Source organism: Parasteatoda tepidariorum, chromosome 5, assembly GCF_982258835.1.
Source record: "Parasteatoda tepidariorum strain Cologne lab strain chromosome 5, Ptep-v5.0, whole genome shotgun sequence".
NCBI classification, from domain to species: Eukaryota; Metazoa; Arthropoda; class Arachnida; order Araneae; family Theridiidae; genus Parasteatoda; species Parasteatoda tepidariorum.
This window is the reverse complement of record NC_141759.1, coordinates 58,005,841-58,029,132: the sequence shown is the minus strand read 5'-3', so window position 1 is coordinate 58,029,132 and position 23,292 is coordinate 58,005,841. Positions and strand designations below refer to the sequence as shown.

At 28.8% G+C, this 23,292-nt stretch overlaps 1 protein-coding gene across 2 annotated transcripts in view; it reads right to left on the bottom strand.

Moving 5' to 3' along the window:
* Positions 1-13,810, bottom strand: part of LOC139426613 (uncharacterized) — a 64,187-nt gene extending 50,377 nt beyond the window's left edge. Inside the window, exon 1 of one of the 2 annotated variants that reach the window (XM_071185956.2) lies at positions 13,542-13,810. The gene's annotated coding sequence lies outside the window, so the exon portion shown is untranslated. Of the gene's footprint in view, positions 1-9,977; positions 10,092-13,541 lie in introns of those variants that run through there. The other variant, XM_071185959.2, reaches the window with a different exon arrangement.
* Positions 13,811-23,292: the final 9,482 nt, after the last annotated feature.

Below are 23,292 nucleotides of genomic sequence, written 5' to 3'. Positions count from 1 at the left end.
CTTATTTCTTCCAATCTTGAAAGAGCGTCAGCAACCATGTTATCTTTTCCAGAAATGTGTTGAATTTCTAATGTGAATTGGCTAATGTACTCCAAATGTCTTTGTTGTCGGGGTGATGCTTTCTCCAAGTTTTGTTGGAAAGCGTATACCAGTGGCTTGTGATCAGTGAATAACGTAAATTCTCGACCCTCCAACATATATCGAAAATGCTTAATAGACGAATATGCAGCTAGCAGTTCACGATCATAGGTGCTATAATTCTTTTGTGTAGGTGTCAGTCGAACAGAAAAGAAACCTAGCGGTTGCCAATCATTATTGACGAGTTGTTGCACCACTCCACCTATCGCTATATTGGAAGCGTCTACCATAAGGGCAAGTTTAGCAGATGGCACTGGGTGAGACAAAATTGCTGCAGATTTTAGCAATTCTTTGGATTTCGTAAAAGCATTTGAAGCTTCGTCTGACCATTCGATAGTTCGATTATCATTCTTTTTGCTGTTTTTTAAATAATCATATAGGCATGCTTGGTGTTGAGCCGCTTGAGGAATAAATCTTCTGTAGAAATTTATAATTCCCAAAAATCTTCTAAGTTGTTTAACTGTTTTGGGTTTATTGAAATCTTCAATGACTTTGACTTTTTCTTCTGTTGGACGAATTCCTTTTAGAGAAACATTGTGGCCAACAAAATTCACCTCAGGCTTAGCGAAGTTGCATTTACTGAGATTCAATGTTAATCCAAATTGTTGCAATCTCTCAAAAACTATTCTGAGATGTTGTAGATGTTCCTCTTTAGAGCGCGATGCAATTAATATGTCATCCAGATAGACGAAACAGAATTCTAGACCACGTAGAACGGCGTGCATAAATCTCTGGAATGTCTGCGCTGCGTTACGAAGTCCAAAAGTCATCAAAGGAAATTCGAACAGTCCGAATGGTGTACTAATAGCTGTTTTTTCTATATCTGCTGGTTCCATGGGAATTTGATGATAAGCTCGATGAAGATCCAATGTGGAATATATAGTACAACCTTCTAATTGGTGTGTAAAATCATGCAGGTGTGGTATAGGATATCTATCCGGTAATGTAGCTGCATTTAAAGCACGATAGTCTCCGCACGGTCTCCATTCGCCATTTTTTTTCTTGACCAGATGTAATGGACTAGACCAAGGGCTGCTTGATGGTCGGCATATGCCACGCTCAAGCATGTAGTCAAATTCTGCTTTGGCGATTTTTAGTTTCTCTGGAGCCAATCTACGCACTCTAGATGTTATGGGTGGGCCTTTTGTAACAATAGCATGAGTGACATTATGGTTGAAGTTAACTTTATTCAGTTCTATTTTTTCTGAAGATAAGTTTTTGAATTCTTGCAGTAGAGAATGAATATCTGGATCTAGATTATTACTATCGAGGGGTGTTAAAAATGAAGATGGTCCTTTGATTATTTTAGTTGAGACTGTCAATGATGTTAAAGGATCAAGTAAACGTTTTTGTTTAATGTCTACCAAAAGTCCATGTGCCTTAAGAAAATCTGCGCCAATTATTGGCTTTGAGACGTCTGCTATGATGAAATTCCATTTGAAACGTCTTCTCAAGCCTAAATCTAAACTGATAAGTTGCTTGCCGTAAGTTTTGATTGAACTTGAATTTGCCGCATAAAGTTTAAAATCAGATGGGAACAGTTTATTGGGTTTTGGCGGTGGAATTACGGACACGTCAGCCCCAGTGTCAATAAGATAGTGCCTTTTGCTTGACTTGTCAAAAAGAAAGAGGCGGCAATTTGGATGGCCGTAGTCGTTGGCCTCTTCAATCGACTGGCCCGTTAGTTTTCCGAAGTATTCGTTGGTTTTTGAAATTGGCAAGGTTTAACACAGCGATGTGCCTTGTTTCCAAATTTAAAATGGTACCAACATAACTTATAACGAGAAGATTGGGATCTCGAACGGCTACGGTCTCGAGCTGTTACAGATTTATCTTGAGATCTACTCCTTGTAATGAATGTATCAAATTTCTTAGTTAATTCTGCAATACTAATCTCCAATGAATTAAATTTTTCGTTACTAATGTTATTATGCTCGAAAGTTTTACGGGATACTTTATCAACTGTGCATAACTCTGTTGAGCTAAATATACCAATAATTTTGTCTGCCATCTCTGCCATTTTATCCAAAGAATCAGAGCTAATAGATAATATAGCTTGAACCTGTTGTGGTAGCCTCTGTAGCCAAAGTGATTTTAACAATTCCTCAGAAATGGAATTTTCAGCCAAACCTTTCATTTGTCGCAACAAGTCAGATGGACGCTTATCGCTAAGATTAAGTGTAGTCAAAACCTTCTTTAACCTGGCTTCTTCAGAATCTGTCAATCTACTTAACAATGCATTTTTTAAGGCGTCGTATTTTCCATTCATTGGCGGGTTTAGCAAAGTATCCTCTACGAAATCTAAGACATTTTCGTCCAATGAGGCGACGACAATGTTATACTTAGTTAAATCACGAGTAATATTGCCGTTAGCAAACTGTGCTTCAAGTTGTAAGAACCATAACTTAGGTTTATGTCGCCAAAAAATTGGTGGTTTAACTGCCACTTTGTTTACTTCTAAATTCACATTATCTTGAGTTGATGAATTTAAATTATCGTTTGTGCTTTCCTCCATGTTTAATATAAAGATAATAATAAAATAATGGTAATGCACAAACCTTTCTTTTATCCAAATAAAATCTTCGCACTGTTAAACTAATCACGTCCTGAGGTCACCAGTTGCAAGGGAAGGTTTTTTATCTTCCTACTATGTGCGATTTTGGATAAATAAAAACGAAGTAAATTGGAGACATCACAACATTTAATATACACAGTTATTTACAAGTTAATATAAAATTTATAAATCCATTAATACTTTTACATCCCAATGTCTGGAACGTCAATATAGTAATTATTATTATTGAGTTGTCTTAGCAACGTTGTTTTTATTTTTCATAAAACTAAATATAAATGCTTGTTATGTTATTGCTTTTGCGCACCACATATTAGCTATTTAGATTGTACATGGTGAAAAAATCAAAACATTTGCTAAATAAGAAACATATTAGCAAAATAAATTATTAAATATTGCTTCACTAATATTCTGCATTTTAAAGAGTGAAAATTCAATGCATAAATAAACGCGAAATATAAAAAAATTCAATGCATTCAATACAAACACTTAAACGTTTTTTAGACGTTTAGGTAGCTCCCAGTAGAAAAATATCAATTCAACAGCGGCCTTTCAAAGCATTCTCACTTCAATTAATTAATTCCTAATTGAGTTTAAATTAAATATTGAGTTAAATTAAATATATATAAATTAAATATAAAATAATAAGTTTAAATAAATCATGTTTTTAGTGCATGAATCTGAATTGAACAACCTGATAATGCTCACTCTGGTTATTGTTATCTGGTTGCTCACTACGTGCTCTTGCGCGCCGAATCCAATCAATTAAAAATGAAAACTGTTGCCAGCGCGAGAAAAGAAATATCATCGGTTTTATTGATACATACATACATACATACGTACGTATTAGCGTTTTATATAATATAGATAATTATAAATATTAATTTAAAAATCAAAAAGAATAAGTTACAATTACAAAAAATTAATCACGGTGTCTATTACATTTTTGCCTAACTTTGATGCGTACATGTACTCTTTGGTGTTTTTATGTATAAAAGATAATTTAATAATAATTTAAAAATCATAAACAAAATGTACGTATAAAAATTCTAAAAAGAAATTAAAGCTCTTAAATATTTATTAACGTTTAATTTTTTTTCTTAATTGCATCGAATACCTTAATCTGATAATTCCAAATGCGTCGTGACTTTCACAAAAAAAAGATCGTCTCTTAGGCTCCATTTAAATTATGTTGGGTTAAAAAATTGTTTATGAATTTAAAATTCCATGGGTTTTACAGCATCTGAGAAGGAAAAAAAAAATAATAAAAAAAATAGCAAAAGTTGAATTGAAAAATATTTAATTACTGAATTAAAACAGCAGTTTCTTTTTCTTTTGAGATGCAATTAAGAGCTTTTAACTGCACAAAATATAAAAGCTCTCTTGTTTTGTTTATCAATAAATGGAATGTTCATAATAATAGATGGATAAAGAAGTAGAGAGATCAATATCGCTTATCGTCGTTAATTCCTAGTTTTTCATCTTAGGAATATTTTTTTTCCCTCCTTTTTCACGTAGAATTTTGTAATTTAATTATTTAATTTTGTAATCTTAATGTAATATGTAAAAAAAATTTCGCTTTTTTGAAGTTCAATTATTTTAAAAATATCCAACATAGTTGAAATCAATAATATTTTCCTTTTTAATTTTTAATGTTACAGAATTATTTTTCAAAGGAATATTTTTTAATCAATAAATTTTATTCAATGTTATATGCAATATTTGTATTTTTTTTTTTTTTGGAAATACATTATGCTGACTTATAAGTTAATAAAATTGATAATAAAAGTTAATTTTAATACACTAATTTATATAATAAAATAACTTTTCCTTGAATTTGTCAGAAGAAACAGCCTCGATAACAGCACCCGTATCAACCTTGTAAAAATGACTGTTGACTTGTTTTTTTTTTAAAGAGACTAATTTTTAAAAAAAAAAGTGTGCCAAGTGATTTATGCAAATGAATGATTAGAATCAATAGTTCAATTAAAAAAAAAAAAAAAAAAGAGTTAGAACTAAATACGCATTTTGAGCTGTGTCCATTTTCGTAAACACGATTTTCAAACTGTATACAAAATTAAAAACTCACCGACAATCTTGTCTGAGATATTTCGGAATAGTGAAAGGATTTAATAGTTTGTCTACCTAAAGAACTCCCTTCACCAGTCGTCAAAGGAGCTGTCGATGATTATGGTTACGAAATTGAACTATTTCGGGGAAAACATTTAGTATCAAAATGTTTCTAATGTTGTAAAGTATCAAAAATTTTAATTTCTAAAATGTGTTCGATTTTTTGTTTTTATAGCAGCAGACAACTCTAGACTCTATGGCAGAAAGCTTTCTTTAGATTAGTAGTTCACACTTTTCTTCGGCTGTGGTAATCCTAAATAATCACCTTCTTATGGAGGAACCCTCGAAACTTCATGAAATTTTTTTGGCAGGGAGAGCCTGGTTGGTAGGGCACTGGCCCCATGTTTAAGTGGTCTTGGGTTCGATCCCCGCCGGCCGAAGATTTCCCGTGTAGTAAATGCTGACTGATGCACGTTAAATCTGTCGAGTCTCAAATTCCTCCATGTTCCCATAACAAAACATACCTCTGGGGGTACTGATCCAGGAGTTTCCTTGTCCTCTGGATTGGTTCAAAATTACAAGGCTACGGAGTTGAACATTAGTAGTCGTGAACCCAAATTTGGATCGGCTGTGAAACGACGGTCATAAAATAAAACTTAATGAATAAGTTTAATCTAATCTGGTAAAGAATATCTTGTTACCCCGCATTAAGACTGAGCGATGTTAATATTTTGGCATCGCGATGTATCGCCACGCAAACATCACGATATTTGATGCATCACGATGTTTCCGTACATTAATGCTTTACATTTAGTACTGCGTAAATTCGCAATTAGTTTATTTATTTATTTTTAAAATAAACGTTACATTTTTTTATAATTATTTCTCAATATTTAAAGACATAGATGCCTGCAAAATAGCGGTTAAAAAACATTGAACGGCTGGATTGACAGTAAAAAAAATCAACAGGATTTGCACAACAGTTTGATTCTCAATCACATTCGGATTCATCATGTCAGCAAAACGATGAGTCACGATGTAAGAAAAATCGGGGAAAGATAACGAACATCGTCACAGCTATCACTGCGCACTTATGGAGGAAAATACTCTTCACGCGAGCTTGCAGACATCGATGTCAGGGCTAAAGAGAATAGAAGGGCTGGTTCACTCCTTTGAAGTAGCTCTCGCCGCGCCAATCCTCCTATTTTCTCTAGTGACGTCACTTTGGCGCAAAGCTCGCACTTTTACTTCAAGAACGGAGCGCCCATAAGCAGAATATTTTCAAATGTTCTGCAACAGGACTTATTAATTTATACAAATGTTCTGCATGCATTTCATTGCGAAAAAAAGTCAACTTTACGTTAAAATACTATATTTTCACTTATTAAAATACAGGATTATACACAGATACACTGCATTACTTTTTAAACCAAGGCAAACATTCTTGATTTGTTACTTTTTCAATCACTTTTGAAGTACAACTTTTGTTAATGACGACGATGATGATGATAAATTATAAATAAAATACCTATGATATGAAGATCCGAACATTAAAATAAGGGCTGCCTTAAAAATCTTTCGAAGGGACAAGTGCCCAAATGGTGCACCATTTGCAAACACAAACATTCGCTGTTGTTCCAACAACTTCTTCATCTCTATCGAAAGCATTTGGTCTTTCAGAAACAATTCTGTCAATCGTGGATCCCCACGATTCTCAAATTGCTTTTGAAATGGGAATGGAAAATATAAAAGTCATAAACTTTATGGAATTGGAAATCTCGGAATTTAATTCTTTAACGGCTTGATTTAGAAGCTTTCTTGATAAAATAGGTGATCGATTTCTCCTGCTGTCTGCTAAACACTGATACACCCATTTTATAAAAATGTTATAGCCAAAAGCTTATTCTTTAATTTCCTCCTCAGAATGGCAAAGATACGGGAGAGGGAGAATACTGATAAATGTGCTGAAATTTGTGCAGGGTGTCAAATGTTCCTCTTTTAAAGCAACATCACTCCAGGAAAACAGCAAGTGGTCAAAGCTAAAGAGAATTCTATTCAAGATACAAATTGTTCTGCAGGATTTCGTTTGTTCTGCGACGTACGTCACAGTTTTAGGCACTTTCTGCTTCTGGGACGGAGCGTTCGGCCTTACTAGCTCTAACTAATATTGGAGCATTTCTTTTTGCGAGATATTCTAAGACATTTGTTATTTTCTATAATGACTTTCCTCAGTTTTTGCAGTGAATTTACAAGAATTTAAAACTATTATCGAAATGCCAGTTTGCGCGATTGCAACTTGAGAAAATTTTAATAGAAAAACAAAAGGAAAAAATATAATTTTCCGAGTGTTCCCTAAAGTAAATGAACAACTATGTAAAGAATGGATTCCGAAATGACACAGTTAATATAAAACAGCAATACGTTTATTCTGTCGTTAAGAACTTTTATAAAAATTCATTATCTAAATAGAAACCGCCTCGTTACTTCAAAAAGAAAGGCAGGTGAAAAAAATTAAAAAATGGATAAAGTCAAAGAAAATTAAAATGTAAATAAAAAGTATAAATAAAATATATGTATAGTATATAATTGGAATTCTCCTAATTTCATTACATATTTTTTAATGTAGTTATTCTAAATATTTATGATTTTTTTTCAAAAATTATATTCTCTTAAATTTAAATATCTATAAATTATATCATCGTAAATTTAAATATCTATAAACAATTGTAAAATTTCTAATGTCATTATGAACCTAAATTATTATTTTGTTTCAGTAATTAGCGTTTAAGGTTGTTGTTTCCTAATGATTAAGTATGAACAAATTGCTATTAACGGCATATTTTAAAATCAGGGATTCTAAATTTAACTCAACTTATTGTTATAAAAGAATACGTAGATATGTCGATACATGCTTTCATTTTTTTTAATAATTAAAGTTAAAACTGAACTTTTTAAAATAAAATATTTATAGTGTCATTTTCGTCAACTAGTAAAACATTTTTATAAGTTTAAAATGGTATTTTTTTTTAATATAATGGCCAAGAAAGTTTTTTTAACTATGTTTATGGACGGAAATAATGTGTTAATTACGTAAAGTTTGAAAGCTAATAACCAGAAAAAGTCGAACTTATTTTTACAAAATGAAAGATGCAAAGTTATCATAATATCTTTGCTTGCGATCTCCGAGATCTGTGGACACAGTGACGTCATAAGGAGGGAAATCGTAGCTTCAGCTCTAAGAGCGGAGTGAACTAGCCCTTCTATTCTCTTTAGCCCTGCATCGATGTACTATAAGGAACAACGCTCAATATTGTGCGTGTAGAATTTCAAGTTGACCAAATTTAGTTCTTCGAGACTTTAAATTTAGTCAAAATTTTTTCGATCGAATTCAAGTTAATTTCATATTTTTTTAAATTTATAGTATCGCAATTATTTCAAATTAATTTTGTAACAAATAAATTTTATTTTTGTTAGTTAACAAAAATTTCATATTGCATCATTGGTTCAAAAATCCAAACACTAAATTTTGAAGACGTTATATACAATGCTTAAACTTTGCAAAGCATTACCCTACGTGGCGAGGCAAGAAAAATTTTCCTTCAATTTAAAACTGAACCCTGTTCTGTTTACTACATTCTGAGAAATGCCTCTAAGAAATGCTTTGCATTTATGTTCAATATTATTTTTTAATAGTTTATTTTCCTCTTTTGAAGAAGTAGCCCCAGGTATTTAAAAGTGGCCAGCATTAAAAATGCTACTACTGGCCACTGGTCGGTAATAAACATTCCGAATTTCGCCCCTATAGTAAGCACTATATACATAAATATAATTTTTTGAAACTAGATTACAGGGTTTGGCATGATCATAAATCAAATCATGGTTTAAATCGCGATTTAAATAATGTGATTTTTTTTAATATTAAATCACATATTTTTTTAAAAATAGAAATCAGTAATTTGTGTAGAAAATATATTTATAACATAATTTGAGAGGTTTGATTTTCTTTTTAATAAATTTTTTAAAGTGTGGTTTCATTGATTTTAAATAGAGGGCGCACAACCAATGACTAACAGGCTTAAAGTAGCCATAAAGCTTTTTTACTTATATCCACTAAACTTTATAAATATAATAAAAACCTAAAAAAAAGCAGAATTTTTTTTTTTCTGTAACAGTAAGTTATTGATTTACTGGTGTCCAGTTAATAGCCTTTCTCAAAGTAACAAAATATGACCATTTTGCTATGAATGTTCTGTTTATGTATGCAATGATTCCAGTGTTTGCAGTGGAATATAATTACCTAAAAATTAGTGCAAATAAACTAAAAATGAAAATTTTCAAAGTCGATCTCAAAATGACTAATAAATATTTTTTTATGATTTTTTTTAATCTAAATTAATTTATTCTTCATTTAATGTCTACTGATAAATTTGGTTGCCGTCTATACAAATTTATAAGTAATAATTGTAATAAGTAATATTGGTAAAGACGTAGTAATTAAGTAAACATAAGTAATTGATCTCATTTTTTCATTGTTCAGTTAGTAATAAGTTAGACAGAGTTATACTTTTAACAATTTTAGTCCGAAATACTAAGTATTTCAGTTATAGTAATGATTTTAAATAATACTATTATTAATATATTTTATCAAAACTTTGTCATGGCAATAAAATAAAAAAATATTTAAATAAAAAAAAAAACGATTTTTTAAAAAATATTTTTAAATCATGATATTTGTATACTCTGCTACCCTAACAAAGCTTGTTAAAAATTAAAAAAACCGAAAAAAATTCAAAATGTAATTCATCAATATGCAAGAAAATTGAATGTAATAGCCTTTATCAGCGATGCGACTGATTTTCCGCTCCTGTTTAATCACCCTCAAACCATGGATATAAAATAAGTAAATAACTAAAATAAAATGCGAAATTGTGCGTTTAACTTATCTCCAAACCCTACCGGAATAGAAAGAACAAGCTGCTTAGAGAAACTATTGAATCCAAAGGAAGGATCGGTATTCTCTGCGATTTGAAAATCACTGCAAAACATATACTAGAAGAATATATTGAATAAATTGACGCTAGTTTAATCAATATCTAAAAATAGCGAATAGTGTTTTGGGACTAAAAGAAAAACTGTTTTAAATGCTTAAAAAATGGGATTCGGAAGTAAAAAAACAAAAAAACATCTACATACTTACAAAAATAAGCTACGCAAGTCATTTAACTCTTCTGCTCAAAATTTATAATTTTCACATTGAATAATCAGCAGGAATTAATTCCAGTATAGATTTCCCTACCCTAAAATCACAGATTATACAATCTTATATAAACAACCAAACTGATAAGAATGGGGTACCGAAACACGTGATTTTATTAGGCAAAATAAATAAAAAAAAAGGAGTAAGGGAATGGTTTACTGCAGATAACAAGAGAACTGCGTGACCGCCACGGAACCATAACCACTCAAATTCATAGTCTATTTTTCTTTTTCACCTTTTTTAACCAGATATTTCAGATGCCTAAAAAGAAGTGGGTGTTGCAACCGGAGAGAAAAACCAAATTCTTAGAAAGCTGCACAAAAACAGCAATTTATCAGATGGCTTTCTACTATACAAATACAGATCTTGACTGTGAGTCCAGGAATCCATTCCCAGAATAGCCTGAGGGTTACAAGGTGTGGAGGTCTACCTTCATTTCGCTTTGGCTATTCTGTTGTCGGTGTTATTTTGTCAATTGTCAACTATCACAAGATTGACAAGGGATGATTATCAGTCATTACACTAAATGATTATTTAACTACCTCTCTTGATTATTATTGTCAATTAGGGTGATCGCACCTAATTACTAAGATAATTACAAAAGAAAATTTGTTTAGTTTTACTCTTTACCAGGTAAGGACCACATGGTTAAAAATCAGGGCTTAAAACTTTGAGGCAAATTTTTAAATAGCATACCTTCAAATACAGGCAATTACCCTCCTCTAGATATACGGATAATTACAAAAATCGAAATAAAACTTTAGTCTTTTTATAAATCTTACACACATGTTCCAAATATACCAGACTTCTATCGCGTTGAAAACGTGTAACTTAGCATTACAGTCAAATAGGCTAATTAACGACAAAATATCGAAATGAGGATTTTTAGATTTTCTATTTATCTTATAAAGAACACATGAACCTTCAATTTTGGTAAAAGCGTGTTAATTTTAGCATTCCTGTGGATTAGGCTAATTAACCCTTAATTACCCTGATAATTACAAATTATCGATTTGCAATTTTTTTTTTTTAAAGTTTTCTATTAGTAATATCATAATAAATTTTTATTTAGTTTTCCAATAAGAAACACTAAGTCCAAATTTGTGACATCTTATCTTACTAAAAACGTGTTATTTACCATCACTGTCAATTAGGATAAATATCCCCTAATTATCCGAATAATTTCAAAATTAAAAATTTAAATTTCCTTAGTTTTTATATTTACCTAATAAAGAAAACATGGATATAAATTTAGTTATTACCTCAACTACAAATTATTAAATTAAACAATGCTGATCATTAGATTAATTACCATCCATATTAATTAACCCAATGGATTGATTTATTCTATTGGGTTATAAACTTTTTCAGCTTTTCTATTTATCTCATAAAGAAGACAGGCTTCAAATTTTTATTTTCCAACTTCATGAGAAATGGAAGAATTAGGGGCAGAGGGAGGATGAGTGAGTGGGGGGTTTGCCTTTAATAACCGAAATTTATAGCAGCTATAGATTTATATCAGGAAAGCTTTAATTCTACAGAAGTTACCTGACAAGCGTTTTTTTTGTTTTTTTTTTAAATTTTATTACTTATTACATTTTTAAAGTAAAACCTTAAATTAAAATCATGTAGCTATCAAACTGATCAAATAAGCATGATATATTGAAATTTTTCTATTTCTTTTAGATTTTACTTTTCACAGAAAATGACATTTTTGAACCTATGTATGTTTACTAATTGTAATAGTAATGAACATTTAATTATATTAATGCATGTCCAATTATTAACAAGTCCAATTGACATTCTTCAAACATTGTGTTCATATTTGTTCACTGTAATGGTGTCTTGAAATTAAATTATTATTCAATAACTAATATCAACATGATAATTTAACTTCAATAGTTAAAAAGAAAAAAGCCTTCTAACATAAATGCTAAAAAACTATAAAACTTTTTTCACATTAGCTAAATCATAATGTATGCAAAATGGAAAAAGGTAACAGGTTTTTTGCCTAAGCAATAATTTGTTTCTTATGTTTACTCAAAAGTCATAAGACATTAAAAACTGGTATTTGACATGAGAAGTGTCAAAAATCTAGAGTGTCGTCTGAGGTGAAAATTTTAAAGAAAAGGAAGGAAAATACAGTTACACTCTATAAAACATTAAAAAAAAAATCTAAAACCATATTTCATTGTTATCTATATACTTTTAATCATACACTCTTAATTTATGGGATCCTTAAAATAAAATAGATACACATAAATTTTTGGCTGTTACTGTCATAAAATTAAAAGTTAAAGCTGCTTGTTATTTTTTTTAAACAAATTTAAAACTTATTTTAAAATTTTTATCAGTTTTATTTTGATTTACAGATATTTAATAAACATTTATTAATTAAAATTATCTTAATTACTTTAAACTTTAACACAGTTTAGTTTTAACTTATTTCACCATTTAAGCTATATTTGTTATATTTTTATTAAAATGGAAAGTAAGAATCACAGTATTCTTATTAAAGTTTAAAGACTTAAAACAAAAAGTGGTGCTCCTTCATTACAAAATAATTAAATAATACAAAATAACCCTCTTATGCAAATATTAAAAATAAGTTATATGGCAAAATGTTATGTTTTGTTTTTGATATGTTAAATTTATTTTATATAACATACTTTATGTAAAACTACGATTAAACACATAAGCGGCAGAGAGACTAGTTTTAGTATAAAATCCAAAATACTAGATGGAATATACAACTAAAATTTATTCAGTAAAAAAAAAAACTATTTAAAAATGTATCACTTCAATTCCAATCGGGTTCATTCACATTGAATTAGATAAATATTACTTAGTAATCAATTTTACATAGTTTGTAAAAGAAAGTTCTAAAATAATTTTGGATACAGAAATAAGCCCGAAAAATTTCTTATAACTAATGTAAATTAAAGTTCAATAAAATGATGAAATTAATGAATGTTGATAGCAACATACAATCAATGTGCAACAAAAATTAAAAGTTCAAGTTTAAGTAGGAAAAATGTAATATCAAATTTTCAAAATATGCACATGAAATTCATCACAGTTACTTGATTACATTTTAAAAAAAATTAAGCAAACACTGAAGTAAACCAATTGAAATTCACGTACAAAACATATTTTAATACCTTTAAAATTCATTTGCTTATTTTCCATTTACAACATAGAGTAAACATAAGTTTACATCTCATATTCCACAGTAAAATACAATTTTTTTATTATATTCGAAAATATGAGACCTAAAAAATTCAATTTTTCAAAGAACCTTCACATATGTACTTAAATACATATTAGTTAAAAGTTTATTAGTCAATCTAATTCAAATTAAATGGAAATTTTTTTTTATTTATGTTATGCTAAATGAAACAAATCTTTTGAAAAATAAAAATACGAATGATTTTTAAAGTTACAGATTTCATGTGAAACCTATTTTAATATAAAAAATATTAATTTTTTAAAATTAACACTTACATTCTTAATAGCTAAGTACATTCCATCGTTCACTGACTTGAAAAACTTTTGAAAGAGTACGGATATCGGCAAGCCACCTATAATTTTTTACAAACCTTTAAGTTTTCAAAAACTAAATAAAAACTACACAATTAAGCATTTAAAATAACGAAATGCTTCTTTACGTTCAAATGTAATAAAATAGAATAATGCCTTTTCGTTCACATTTCAATCTTAGCGCTACCAAAAAGATGCGCACAGCGTGCTTTAATAAAACATAAACAATGTTTGATGGAAGCAGCTGAAAAAAGGGACTTTTTATAGGAAGTAAACAAATTTATAGGAAGTAAATAATATATTAGCAGATGGCAACATGTATGGTTGCTTGTTTTCTATCGCCAAATTGCTAACTGGCAGATACTGATAACTTTTCGCTACTCTCGTTCGTTCATTCATCCAAAAAGTTAATAATTTTTTAGAAGTTTATCCCTACTTAATTTTTATTCAAAAATGTGAGACAGGATTTCAGAAGATGTACAGTGTTCAAAATAAAAAAAAAGATATCACTCTGAATAACTTTTGTTATAATGATCGGATTTTCACGCACTAAGTGTCAATCTTAATGATTCTTGGAGGTGACTACAAATTTGCAAATTACTTAGTACTAACTATTAATTAAGTTACGAAATTAGACCCAAAAAATGCACTTTCTCTGAATAAACATATATTTTTTTACATAGTTGGATTCCTGACCTTCAAAATTTCGAAAAGATTGGATCACAGAGTTTTTTTTAAATGTTTTTAGGGGTCCTGAGCCTGTCTTTATTTGGGGGCCTTTTATGAGTAATTTTAATAAGAATACTCATAAAAGGCGCCTTCTTCCTTCTTTAAGATGAGTAATTTTAAGCAAAAAAATTTTCACCTTTGAATAATTTTTAATTTATTTTATTTTAAGAACGTAAAACAATGATACATTATTCGCGATCGCAACACTCGAATACGCCATCTGGGGAGAGACCGGTTTCATGCCTTTAGCCCTTCTCCCTTCCCTCTCCTCCTCTTTTCAGTTGTATATGAATGTACTACGATATTTTCCCCTTTCTTAATATTTTTCCTTTTTATTTAATAAAAATAATTTTTAAAATTTCCGTGATACTTTTCTTCAGAACTATGTTTAATGTAGTTTTCAGTTCCATATAGTTTTTCAAGTTGAAAGATTTTAATCTATATGAAAATCAAGAGAGAAACTAACGTACAAGTCTATGACTTTCCACACGCTAATGGGGAAAGCATGTGAAGTGTTGCCACAGGAAAAGAGTTCTGCTTTACGCCACCTGCAGCCCATTTCGATCGCCAATTAAAAAAGCTTTAATACATCGTTTTAATTGCATAGAAAGCTGAAAGTATCTATACTTTTTACGCTTTTTGAGAGGCGAAGTTTTCTATCACGTCACTAAAATCAATCTCCTGCAAGACATCATATTCAATGGTCAAGGATTGGCAAATGATTCTTTCTTTTTAAAGTCATACTATTTTTTAGGTCCCGCAGTGGACTGATCATTAAGACACGGTTCCCAGCAGATCACCGAAGTCAAGCATCACTGGCTGCGGTCAGTGTGACCACTTGTATCAGTCTGCGTAGGGACCGAGGGTGTGCGGTATTGCTCCTCGTTAAACTGTTCTACCGTAAAGTGCTCGACTTCGCGTGCAGGTCGTCGGGCTACCAAAACAGAAGAGCCATCCCCTCTGCAGAGGATCAAAATTGTGATGGCATGTCTTCGGATTATCCTCCAGGATGTTTCCCAGACCGTCGCCAATAGCCCATTGTGCAGCTCTAGTGCGACGTAAATAACTACAACAACAACTATTTTTTAGTTCATTTTTTATAAATTTAAGTCTGGAGAAGGAAACGTAAGCCACTACATTTAGTTATAATGAGAGGCAAAAAAAAATCAAAGTGAAATGTCAATGAATGGAAATGTGACTTTTCGAGATTGTTGTTTTTTACTATTTCATTTATTCCTAATTGGTTTAACTTTCCTAGGTTAAATAATGCTTGAAGTATTTTAATTGTACAGCAAGTTCTTTTTCATCCATATCATTGACATAAAATCTTCAAAAATTGTAACAGTGAAGCATTAATTCCATAGACTTCAAAGCAAAAAAAAAAAAAAAATCTGAACAAAATTATTGGTTTCTAACGCTATTGAAAGAGATTTTAATTGACTAATTAATGTGTCCATTACTGGGAGATAAATTTAAATATTTCACTATTTGATAACATAACATCATCTGCATCTCCATAATAAAATGTCTAACGAGAAATTCTTGGTGAAATGCGTTTCGTCTCATAATCATATTTAAAATTAGGATATTGATAATTTTTATCCTAATATAAAAAATTAACATAAACTTACATTTTAATGAATTAAAAGAATGAAGCAATATTTCAAATGCTAAAGTTTCATGCAAAAATCCATATGATTTTATTATGCTCATTAATAAAAAATTTAATAAAAATATATTTTTAGGAATTGGATAATTTGTTAAACTTAATATATCGTACGAGTGTGTTAATTGTACTTTATGTAGTTTTATTTATTTTGCTTTTCTAAAAAAAATATATAGATTTTTTGAAGTAATTATTTTGCGTCAATTAACATTTTCAGAATTTGGTATTTTTCACAAATATTTTTTCTGAATTAAGGAAGTGCAGGGATAATGATTGAAATTTCAAGAAACATCCCCAACCTGTTCATTCTTACTTCCTGTGGGTTCATGAAATTCATTTCTGTCTGCAAGTTCTACTGATAAAGAAAATTTTGACATTTGTGCTCCATTATTAAAAATTCGAGAAACTGAGGTTTTGAAAAAAAAAAAAAAAACGATATAAACATGGAAAATACACTGATTTTAGAGAGTAAATATAGGGAATTTTAGAAATTTTGAGATACAGAGGTTCTCGAGATAAAGCGATTCAACTGTATTCAATAACTAAATTTTACAATTATATAAGTATATGTAAAAAAAAGAAAGAAAAAAAAAGCATTAAATTTTCAGTTTATTTTTATGTTTAAAAATTCAAAAAAAATTATAAGATTATCAAAATGTTATTTCAAAAGTGATGTAATTTAGTCACACGTTATATAACTAATGCAACATGTTAAATACTAATGTAATTTTGACAATAGAAATTTATTGAAACAGCAAAATATTTGTAATAAATTTTAAAACTATGAAAAAAACTGAAATAATCTCATATTAATATGAGATTATTTCAATTTTTTTCATAGCTTTTTTATTTCAATTTTTTGCATGGCTTTGGAAATTGATGATTTGTCTTTTAAAAATCATTTGATTTAAATCAGACTGATTTGAACAGAGAAACTCTTCTATTTAAATAGCCGACTGATTTAAACAGACAAACACTGGCAAGCAAAAAATTATTTTAGCAGGTTACTGAAATTGTTAGAGAATAAAATAAGACACAAAACAGAGATCAAAAGTAAATTTAATACATTTTTACTAACAAAGGTAAAACTAAAGAAATTTTAATTTTATTTTTATTTAGAAAACATATTTAAACAATATTTTTTAATATTGCATTTAAGGGTTAATTTGCATTCAAGGAATTCTTATTTAGTTGCATACACAAATAAACATATTTTTTGAATGCATGAATAAAATTTAAAAACATAATTTAGCTGTAGGTTGAAAGCAGAAGAAGAAACTGCATTAAATATCAAATTACATGGCATTTTAAAATTTGCTTTCAGAAAATTATTAATTACTAACAGATAATCATGCTTCAAATGCACATAGAATTAAATAAATAAATAAATGAATAAATAAATAAATAAATAAAAAAACTTAGAGTAAAAATATAATTCATAAAAAAGTATGAAATGGTTGAAAAAAACTTCAAACATAAGAGTCATATTATTATGACAATTTTGGATTTATTTTTAGAAATTAATATTATTAAATGCAATAAAAAAATAAATAACAGAAATAAATAATTACTAAAAATAGAAAGAAAATGCACTAAAAATAAATTTTACAGCTGGTCTTCATACATACATAGCTTTTTAAACTATAAATTGTATAAAGAATAAAAATATAAGGAAAGGAGAAAAAAATGTACTAAAAGCAACATCATTACTATGGCATTTTCAAAGATTTAAAATTAGTTATGACAATAAAATGGTTCAAGAACACCTCTTATAATTTACATAGTGCATAAATATATGTCATAAAAAATATATAAAATATAGCTGTTATAATAGACATAAGAGTAAGCTTAATCTTTTTGCTTCTTTTTACCACAGTATAATTTCAGTTAAATAAAATAAAATTTGCCAGACTACTATGATATCAAATAGCTTGGTCTAAAACAAAAAATAAAACAAATTGGCACATAAATAATATATAATCAACAATAAAACAAACAAAATCTATCTTTAAATTAATACCAACAAAAAGATAGATACAATAAAGTAAAATGCAACATTAATGTAAAATACAACCTTGCACTGGAATTTTGATAGTCCTTCTGAAAAATATTTTCAACAAAGCTATTCACGACTTTAAAAACAAAATTTCCTTGTTTTAAAGGATCTGAGACATGGATAATACATTTTTATATTAGGCTTTAGGACATTAAAATTAGAATCAGGGTCATCACTGTTGACTGCATTTAGCCAAATCACAACACTTTTTATTTGGAAAAACTAACAATCGATCGTTAGTTTTTCAAACTGAAAAATGCTTTTTTGTTACAAATATGAAAGCTTATAACTTTTTAACCCTTTTACTCTTTGCAATATCATTGATAACTTTGAAATCATCATCATACTAATTTTATCAAAATCAGAGAAGGTGGGTGCTATTGCCAGGTGAACTGATATGGAATGACCCATCTATTCACCGAATTGCGAGAAATAATATTACTTTTTTTCTTTTTAGCAATACCTTCAATCAAATTAATAAATGATTGATAATTTGACACAGAAAAAAATTAAGTTTTAACACATTTTTCAGTTATAGTTGGGATTGATATTTTTAGCATTTATTATCACACAGATAAATATAGAATGTCGTAAAAGTTAAGCTTAAAATAAAAGTGGTTCTGCTAAAAATATTATATCTGTAAGTACAAACAGGATCACAAGGGATTTGTATAGTTTTTATATTAAATTTAAAATGTGGGATTTAAAGAAAAGTTGAAGAATGTTGGAAAAATAAAGTATTTCTGAATGTTACTTATTATTTGTTTCAGTAGTTCGATTTTTCTGTAGTTTCATTTAATTTAACCAACTAATATACTATCATATAAACAGGAATTAACTTGAGTTGGAAATTTTTGTTTCATAAGCATTGAATAATATTTTTTTTTCCTTCTACATTCCAAATTTTTTAGAGTATTATTTTGTTGGAGTCATGTATTACAATTGTTCAATTTAGTTCAGTAGCTGAGGGCGTTTGGGAATTAATTTATTCATTTGCAGATAAACGAAGTTGCTCAGGTTAGTCAAACGTAATGGAGAACACTGAGCAATAATATTAGTACATATATGTTTATTAACTAACTTATATCAATTATGTTAATGTACAATAATAAGAAATTTAATTGATTTTCTTTCTTTTAGAAATGCCTAAGTTTAACGACAAATCAAAGCACTAAATGGATTTAGTGACTATAATGGTCACAGCCAAATAGTTTTCAATAAAATGAAATGTATCATTGGTAGGTAATAATGCCAAGATCCAATCATCACGGGCTAGAATTCTGCCTTAACTCGAAGTTGCATTTCTTGTATTTGCCTGAAACCAGTCTAAGATAATTGGAGGTTAAAAATCAGGTTTTTGTTTGGTGATGTCACAATTCTGATGTCAGATCTCGTGTAAATGTAGTGTCAGTAAGAGGAATATAATGGCTTATTCATAAAAGACTACTAGAGATTTTGAAATTGAATGTCTACCTTAAATGAGATTTTGTAAAATGAGGTTCAACAGTAGCAGATATTGGAACAAAATGTTGAATAGTTTAAAACTAAATCTAGGAATTATTTTTGTATTGAAACAAAGCAGAAAAAACATTCTGAAAAAATAAAACCATAACAAACTATAAAATGGAATGGTTTTTAAGTAATGCACATACAAATAACACATGAGGAAAACAAGTCTACAACCAAAGAGTTAGTTTTTAACATTTATAAGAGCTAACAGAAGTGATATTAATAAATAAAAAAAAATGTACGGAAAATTCAAATATTTGGCAATAGGTAATCACTTATCATCTGAGTGAAGCTTTCATAGAAGTAACATCTACAGATTCTATTTGACGGAGAAATGAGATTAGTTAACTCAACTGATATTACAAATGATGTATAAATATTTTGTATTGTATTGGATTTATCATCCAATGGATATGAGTTTTAAAAATAAAGAACAAATAATTATATTATTTTCAATAAAATAAATCTTTAAAATTTTAATTTTCATAAAGATTTTTTTTCTTACAGTACAATTCAATTCCGACTTTTCAGGACTTAATTCAATTTTGAAATAAGTTCAATAGACAATCAAAAATGTGAACCAATGATATGCTTTTATTGAAAAAAAAAAAATTAAATAAAAATGTATGTAATTTTTAGTAGGATTTTCTTCACTATATAACATTTGTAATTAACCACACCATAAATTAAGTATGAAAATTTCCTGGAATGAGAACTAAACAGAAAATACTCATAACACTTAATCATAAATTTACCACTAGTGTTTTTCATTCTTGTGGCTAGTCATCGTCTCCTAAAAAAAGTCATAAAATTCACTATATATATATATATATATATATATATATATACAGGGGTCTGCCCAGGCCTAATTTACTACTGTTTAGCGGCACCTTCACAAATTCAACTTCAGGAAAAACGGTAGTTTCACAAATTGAACTTTACGAAAAACGATAGTTTGATAAAATAATTTTTCTTAAAATTTTATTTTTGTATCCCTTAAGAAACGATAAATCCATATTTTTGTGTTGATTTTTCAATATAATTTTTAATTTTTCAGAAATTATGTCTAAATTTTCCCAAAATGGGTACCACTCAGAAAAACCTAGACAGACCCCTGATATATATATACACAGGGGTCTATACAGGCCAAATTTACTACCATGTAGCGGTACCTTCATAAATTCAACTTTAGGAATTTCACAAAATACTTTTTCTTAAAATTTTATTTTTGTAACCCATAAGAAATGATAAATCCATATTTTTGTGTCGATTTTTAAATATAATGTTTTATTTTCACAAGTTATATCTAAATTTTCACAAAATAGGTACCTCTCAGAAAACCTAGACAGACCCCTGATATATATATATTTGCATTAGAAATTTAGTTAGCTACAGGCAAAAAATTTTTCAAAAATTCTGTATGTTTAGTTGTAGTTAATTGTAAAATTCCGTAGTTTAGTTGCAAGCTATTAGATCCTAATAGCAACAATACTTAGCTTAATAAGTAACATTGAGTTGCCTGTTTATATTCAAAATAAAATTTATTTTCTTAATTGTTTTCAGAGCTGATTTAAAAAGGTATTTGGTGGAAATATTCAAAAATTACAAATCGTACCATATGTCCATATTAGATCCATAAATCAATGACAGTGAATGACTCAACAATACAACAGCCTTGCTTTCCTTCTTACATGTTAAAATCAAGAGTACTGCAAAGAAATGACTAGTTAAAAATTGTTAATTTAAAATTCAGGTATTTACAAATCTAACTTTTTGCCTATATAATCACATATTTTAATTTTAAATTACATAATTTTTGAATATTTTGGAGGAAAAAAAAGAATATTTTTAAAATTCATTTTTTATAAACGAACTATTATTTAACATTAGAATAATTTTAACTAATGCCAATTTCTTTTTAAATTGTGCTTTTCTATTTATTAGCAATTATTATTGTAAAATGAATATTTTTTATTGCTAAAGGAGAACGAAACACAGAATTTATGTATTATATTGAACATAGAAAAACATTTATACTGAATAAGTCATAACTATTAAAAAGAAAGTTGATTATTAAAGTTAAAATTTTACTGCAGCAATTCATAATAATTTAATTATACATTTTCAAATCATCCATGTCAAAATTAATCAATAATTTTCATATAAATCAATGGATATTCAATTGATTTATCAGATAGATTTAATTATTTACATGATAGATTTAATGAATATAATAAATATTAAAATTCATAGGTGAATAATCAATTTACTGATGAAAACTGAAATAATTAAAATAAAATGATTTGTGGATAGGAACAATTTTTTCAGTGTTAAAATGATAATTAAAAATTCATTGCAAAGTAGTGATTTGAATCATAGATTCAGTACCTGATTTTTAATTACATAAAAAATAAAACTGCACACAATTAGGAATTTTCATTAAAAAATAATTCGACTTCTTGTAAAAGTTGACCTTAAGTAGAAAATAATTTTTAAAATTAATGCATTATACTACTACTGTATTGCTTCATATGTCATTGGTTGTTCAAAATAGTGTGTAGGATTATGTTGAGACATTTGAAAATTAGGAGCTGGTAGCCATGATTGATTACAATTAATAGGAGGAGGAGGCATAAAATTATGAGCCCTATATTGTTCTTGGATCATAACCTGACTATTTGGATGAGTTGGAAAATGCATCTGAAGTTTTTCACGAGCTTGCTGCTTTTTCAAGTTTTCACTTTTAATTTTCCTTTCACTTTTACATACATTGCATATTTCTTTTTTAATACCTTTCATTTTGAAATTAAATTTTCCATAATATATTTTTTTATACATAGACAAACTCACAGGTTGATCAACCTCTTTAACATAAAGATCGTACATCTTAGACAAGCTGAGTTCAGGAGGAAGGAACTCAGAGTCGAACTTTCCCTGTATGTGACTACATTTGTACCGGGGCATCTTCTTGATGTGATCAACAACCTCATCATACCTTTTTTCACTTATTTTGTTTTTCCCGCCTTGTGAAAGCCCTCTGTGATCTATAAGGCTTTTAGAGCGCATTTTCACCAAGGCGGTATTGATACGTTTAGATGTGATACCTAAAGTCTTGACAAACATATTGCGACACACCTGTTTTGATTTTAAAATATAAGTTCTGGAATATTGTCTTTTGCATTTTTTAGAACTATGGTCAGTAGAAGATTCTGGAATTTCATCGGGAGTAATTACTTCTTCTTTATCATCTTTCTTGTCTTTTTTCTTCTTTGTACTTTTTTTGGTGACTTGCTCATCCACTCTAGCTATTAAAAATATAGCTTGAGCTTCATACGATCCTAATTCCCAGAATTTTTGAAATTCCTGCTTACGCTCGCTTGGCGATAGCACTTCTTTGCACTTCATTTGACATTTGCAATCATAGTCAACAAATTCTTTGCTTTGGATCTCTATACCTTTGTAATTTCGGTAAGGCTTGTTGAGATACTTATTTCCCTTCTCTTTACGCCATTGACTTTTATTTGATTTTACTCGCTTTTCTTTCTTGTGTTGCTGTTTTGGATCAACCTCATTTGCTGTAGGTGCAGAAGTTATAAAATCAGCACTGGCAACAGCTTCGTTACTGGATAAACTAAGGTTATTCGAATCAGTTAAATATGTAGCCTGGGTTATAGAATCTCCATGATTTAGGTTATTGGTCAGAGGTACATTATCATCTTGAATTAAATTATTACATGTATCGACAACTGTACAAT